The sequence below is a fragment of the Octodon degus genome, unplaced genomic scaffold, assembly GCF_000260255.1.
Source record: "Octodon degus isolate 3935 unplaced genomic scaffold, OctDeg1.0 scaffold00013, whole genome shotgun sequence".
Classification (NCBI taxonomy): domain Eukaryota; kingdom Metazoa; phylum Chordata; class Mammalia; order Rodentia; family Octodontidae; genus Octodon; species Octodon degus.
In genome coordinates this window covers 7,726,192-7,732,217 of record NW_004524589.1, presented here as the reverse complement: position 1 = coordinate 7,732,217, position 6,026 = coordinate 7,726,192, and the positions used below count along the sequence as shown (strand labels likewise).

General features: G+C 36.9%; 1 pseudogene; it reads left to right on the top strand.

The window, feature by feature from the left end:
* The window catches only part of LOC101570735, a 35,468-nt pseudogene extending 31,215 nt beyond the window's left edge, over positions 1-4,253 (top strand).
* The last annotated feature ends 1,773 nt before the right edge of the window (positions 4,254-6,026 follow it).

Genomic DNA, 6,026 nt, shown 5'->3' with positions numbered 1-6,026 from the left:
ATTGTGGTCATTGATACATACACTTTGGTATTAGATTCGAAAATTTCCAAGTTGAGGAGAAAAATGTTAAAATCAAGAAACATCCCATGAGGAGTAAAGTTTCCAGCCACACTGTGCATATTTTCCCAATCTCTTCACACTTTCAGTATAGTGTAACACATAAGCTATTCTACTCTATGCAAAATAAAATTGAATTGCTGACTGGAACATATTAAAAGGAACACAACATTAAAAGATGAAAAGGACTCAACGAATTATGACTTCTATCTACCAAAGTAAAGATTCCTGTCCTACATTCATATTCTTTTTGTTGATGAGAGAACTTCAGTTAAGAAATTCATATTTTATTGTTTTTTTCCCTGAAAAGTGAACTTAAACCCTCTATTTTTACTTTTGTATTATTTAGCTTTCTGAGCACTGAAACATCAAATCCAGCAGCTAGAGAGGAGAAGTTTAATCTGGCTGACACTGTAAGGAGATTCAGCCCATGGTCAGCTAACTGAATGGCCGAAGTAATATGACAGAAGGGTACGGCAGAGCAAAGTTGTATCATTTATACAGAGGCAGAAAGGAAAGCAGGGAACAGCCCAAGAAAGCCAGGCCAGAGACCATATTTACTGCAGGAAGTAATGTCGTGACAGTTACCCAGATCCACACACAAATATTCTTTATTTTATTTATTCATTTATTTATTTTGCCGAACCGGCGATTGAACTTAGGCCCTTGTGCTTGCCTGGCAAGCACTTATTCTACTGAGCTATCTCCCTGGCCCCGAAAGTGTTCTTCCTTGATCCTTTAATTGGCTCCCAAGTCAATGTATTGGACACAATTAACCTTGCAAGCCACGTCCTCCTAGAAGGACAACCATTATTTAGTCCAGGAAATGACCCACATAGAGACGAAGAGACTTGAGTACATGTTACTAGGGAAAAAGCTCCACACACCGCACACTTTAATATCAAATTATGTATTGGAAGAAAGGATCAGTATGAAAGAAACTATGGCTAATTATAACAATAAACATTATATGTTTTTAATTTAGGAAAGTGAAGTAAGATATAAGTACATGAAGCTCCATGCTCTGGGCAAGTACGCGAAAACTGTGTCCACATAATGTGATAATGAAGCATAACTTTTCAGAAAGATTCATTGCATTGAGTTTTATTTTCACAGAAATGTTTGAATTAAGATTATTTGAAATCCTAAATAAAAGAGAAATAGACTTCAAATTAAGGAAGACTATGAAGGGAGAAATAAATAACCAGTATAACAGATTTATCGTAAACCAGAATGAACAGTGCCCTTTTATTTATGCTTAAGAAAAGATGAAAATGTTTGAAAGGGAAAAGAATGACCAATAAAAAACCTGTGCCCATATGGTGTTCCTATGTGTGACAAATAAGAACATCAATCTGTACGATAGAGGATTTTTATATTATTTTTCTGTAAATAGAGCTAGACAGTGCCATACTACTGGAAATATTTATGAGACAAACTAGAAAATTAGAATGATTTAACTAATTGATTTATTCACATTTTATCCCCAAGCAAATTTTATTTACATTATTTCTCTTCAAGTGTGGAAGTCCTGCTATTGCAGGACTTTAATTCTTTTCAATATGATATTTATTCAATCATTAATTTAAGTTATACTTGTTTTAATGGATGCATAAAACATTAAAGTTGGACCCATTCATGTACATATTATATAATGTTTAAATCAAATTAGACATATATAACTTTTCAAATATTTTTCAGTTATGGTGAAAACATTAAAAGTCCTTCCTTCTAGTTTCTTGAAATGTGCTCTACATTAATACTTCCTATAGTCACCCTATATCTGAGCAGCTTATCAAGAAATACAATTAACAGGAAAGGAAATGTAAAAACAAAGCTCAAAGGCAACATCAAGAGAAAGTGTTTTCCCTTTAATTGGTCCATGAGTTAAAGGGAAAATGAATTTTTCAGAATAGGCAAATATCAATTCATGCATCTTTTGGAAACATGAGCAGCATGATATTTATAGAACTTTATGGAGGAAGTAGTGAGCTTTATACAAATCTGAGCTAACTCATTATATATATTTCCTGAGTATAAAACAAAGCCAATTGTAAGTTTTTAAAAGTTGGTGCTAATAAGTAAATTAATTACTTAGTTAAACTGTTCTGTTTTCTTATAAAATATATCTGATAGTACAGACATTCTAGGCTCCATTTACAGAAAAAAATGAAGCAAAACACCTTCATTGTCCCCTTTGATTTGCACTGTCTTATCTGTTATAAATCAAAGTACCACATTCATGCAGGCTTACTTAGGAAGTCTTTCCATCCACACATTTTCGATTTTCTTCATCTTTGCTTGTGCCCAAGCAAAATAGAATCTTTTTTTTTTTTTTTTTTTTTTTTTTTTTTTTTTTTTTTTTTTTGCTATGGTAAGTCTGATAGTGCGTTAGACTGACTCTTACCTCTATGAGGTCTAGACAAGCAGGTAGCTTTGAACTGGATTGTTTCTTCCATGTTCCACTCCTTTGAGGGAATTATTACATCAGTTTGAGTACTGTACTGAGACTGTCCAGTCCATAGTAGGGTAAGGAACTGATAATAACCACATCTCTCTACCTCTCGTATTTTATATCTCGAAGAAAGAAACAGTACACCCAGAGGTGTACGAGACTATTCAGAATTTTCTGAGGGAAAGTACCTGATTTCAGTATGAAATCCTAGCCTCTGCCATGCATAAAGGATTCCGTACTCCACGCGTCAGATATTTCAGTTGTGCCGAGGATCCCTGAGCCTTGTTCACTTCCTTACAAATGCTGCCAGCCAAGTATATGACTGGTCTTGGGGAAAATAAATTTGAAAATAAAAAAAAAAATGCTATGTGATTATTATCATTTTGGTAACAAAAATACTTGAAAATAAGATAAAATTTATACTGGATAAAGTAAACTCAAAAAGGGCAGCCTTGGACAGAATACATTAAATGTAAAATCTACCTCAAAAAAGCATACATTTTAATTACATCATAAAACAGAAAGAACATGTTACAAAGAAGATTAAATAGAACTATTAGGTAAATTTTAATTTTTTTCTTTTCTCTCTCTCTCTCTCTCTCTCTCTCTCTCTCTCTCTCTCTCTCTCTCTCCCCTTTTTGTTACATGGTCTCACTATGCAACACCCATTTTCAGGCCAGCACAGCATGCAGTACTGGGGATTGAACCCTGATCCTTGTGCTTGCAAGCCAGGTGCTTAGACCTTTGAGCTATCTCCCCAACCCTATAAGGTAAAATTTAAGGAAACTGAATATTCATTACATGTAGGAATCACATAGCTAATGTAACTTAGGAATATATATTAAACTTAAAATTCAATAAATAAACTCATAGAAACCACACAAAAAATAAAAGGAAGCATGATGCATAATAATTACAAACGTGAAGGATTGTCAGGAGAGACTAGTGACGTAAGGGCATAAAACTAAATATGGAGGCAGTAGCCCTTATGCAGGCAAGATAGCAGAAGAAGAAAAACGATCCCCTTGGTTCCAGAATATCTCCTGAAAAAGAGGAAGGCTTGTCAAGTCCTCAAATCCACCCAGGCAAAGCAGACACTTTTGGCAAAGAAAGAGGGGAAGGCAAAAGAGATCAGATTTAACTGACTGGATTCTTTCCTTCATGACTCTTGGCGACAGCCTTGTGACAGGGTGCACTTGAAAGGATTGGAAGTGAACCCTTGCGCTTTTGCTTTGGAAGCACCTGGTAAACCCTCCTCGGCCTTCCTTGTCATCATCCAAAGTGTTAGCGGGCTGAGTTCACCAGTGCAGAAGACCATTGCAAGACCTCGTCTGAAGAAGTTGTTCAGTGATATCTTTGTTAAAGTCACCCCCCACCCCCAAACTCTCAAAATGCTGCGGATACTGCAGCCTTCTGTGACCTGGGGATTTCCAAATCTGAAGTCTGTGGGGGAACTAATTCTGAAAAGTGGACAAGGCAAGGTCAAGAATGAGACCTTCCGCTGATGGACAACACTGCTGGAAGAGCACCTGGGTAAGTTTGGGGTCATGTGCCAGGAAAGCCTCATTCAAGAAATCGCCTTTCCTGGGGCGCATTTCCAGGAACTGCCTGCTTCTCGCGCCCTTCCCACCTGTCCATGGCCCGGCAGGCTACCAAGAACAGGGTGGGCTTTCTCAAGGAGATGGGCTCGCCTGGATGTTGGGGTGAGCAACTCAACCAGCTCATCCAGCAGTTGAACTAGTTCCAGAGAGTGAAAGGAAGTATAAGGGAATCCGCATGGCAGGCACCTCTCAGCACCGCCCAGTTTCAAGGAAGAGTTCCATTCTTTCCATCATGCCACAGCTGAAATAAACACTTTCTGTGGGGGAAGAGGTCCTCCTTTGTTGCATCTTCTGTCCTGGGGCTCGCTTTTGATGAATGAGTAACTTAATGAGGGTGCGAGTCTCCCTGTCCCTATGACTTGGAGCAGTGCACCCAGCCCAGAGGCCGTACTTGATTGGGTTTGGAGCCCCAGGGTTCTCTCTCTCTCTCTCTCTCTCTCTCTCTCTCTCTCTCTCTCTCTCTCTCTCTCTGAAAATATGCTTTATTCTTTCTTTCTTCATTGTTTTATTGATTTTAATGAGAAAGAAATAGCAATGAGACAATTTCAATGAGACAGGTTAGTAGAATGGTTACAATAATTAATACATTGCAGGGCCGGACAAATAGCTCAGAGGATTAAAGCACCAGCAAGCAGGCGCAGGGGTCTGGGGTTTAATCACCCAGCCTGCCCTGCCAGCCCCGCCTCTGGGTGCACTGAGAGGGCAATTGAGAGTGGACGTGGTGGCACATGCCTGGTATCCCAGCACTTGGGAGGCTATAAACAGGAGAATCACTACAAGTCTGATCTAGCAGTGACACCATGAACACCATGAGCACCCTATAGGCCCTTCCCTAAAATACAAAAAGAAAAAAAAGATTAATTTAAAAATAATTAACACATTGCATATTGTTGTCTTCGTAGTAGTTATTCAGAGTACAAGATGCAAACATGTACTAGTGCAAATCTTTCTCCTCATTGAACTAAGATGTTTTTCTACCCAGGGCTTAATTTTGAAATGACTGAAATACGATTACAATGGTTTGGAAAAAAAATAAATATTGATAAATACAAGCACAAAAAGTGATAGGCACATAAAACACTTATTGTTGAAAGGAATCCCCAAGATTCTAATATTTGAAATACAATCCACACGTGCTGTGATACCGTCAACAGTCATATTAGAATTTATAAAAATTAATATTTTGTTATAAATTGAAGAAAAATAATTCACAGATATCAATTCTTAAATACTGGTAATGACACAAAACTGAATATATTTTCTAAGGATTGAGGAGAAATTACTTGGGACTTCAAGTTTACATCTGACCGGGTATGCAAATATGAGGGTAATACATATGGGGGCTGTGGTGCAAGTAAAGCTTTAACAAGTTCAAGGAAGTCTGTCCATTAAGAAGAGAACATCTTCAAAGAAAGGACTATCTTTACATAAAAAGTAAAGATAATTGAACAATTGTATGATGTATAGACACTCTCAATACCAATGAAGTAGAAAAACTAAAATAAATAAAATAGAAGATAAAAAGAAATAACAAAACTACCTCCAGACTTAAAAATATTATGTTGAAGAGTGCCAGAGACATAAAGACCAGCAGTGAGAGAAAGGATACATTTAATGGGGTATGGAGAGGACCAAAAGACAAACCTGTTCATTATTTAAAAATCCCATTTGCCTTTTCATATGATTACTGGGTACTTACTCTAGGGACCATCAAGTTTCCTCCAATGTAATGGAATTATCTTATTAAGCTAACATGGAATTACTTTGTTAATTTGATTAGACTGAGAAAAGATAGCAATAACTTTATTCCTTAGTTTTCCTACCTCATCTTCCAAGATGCCTTTCGCAATGCTTCTTATATTAATAGCTAACAATAAAAAGATTAACATTTGGATGTTTAAGAAAACTGTCAT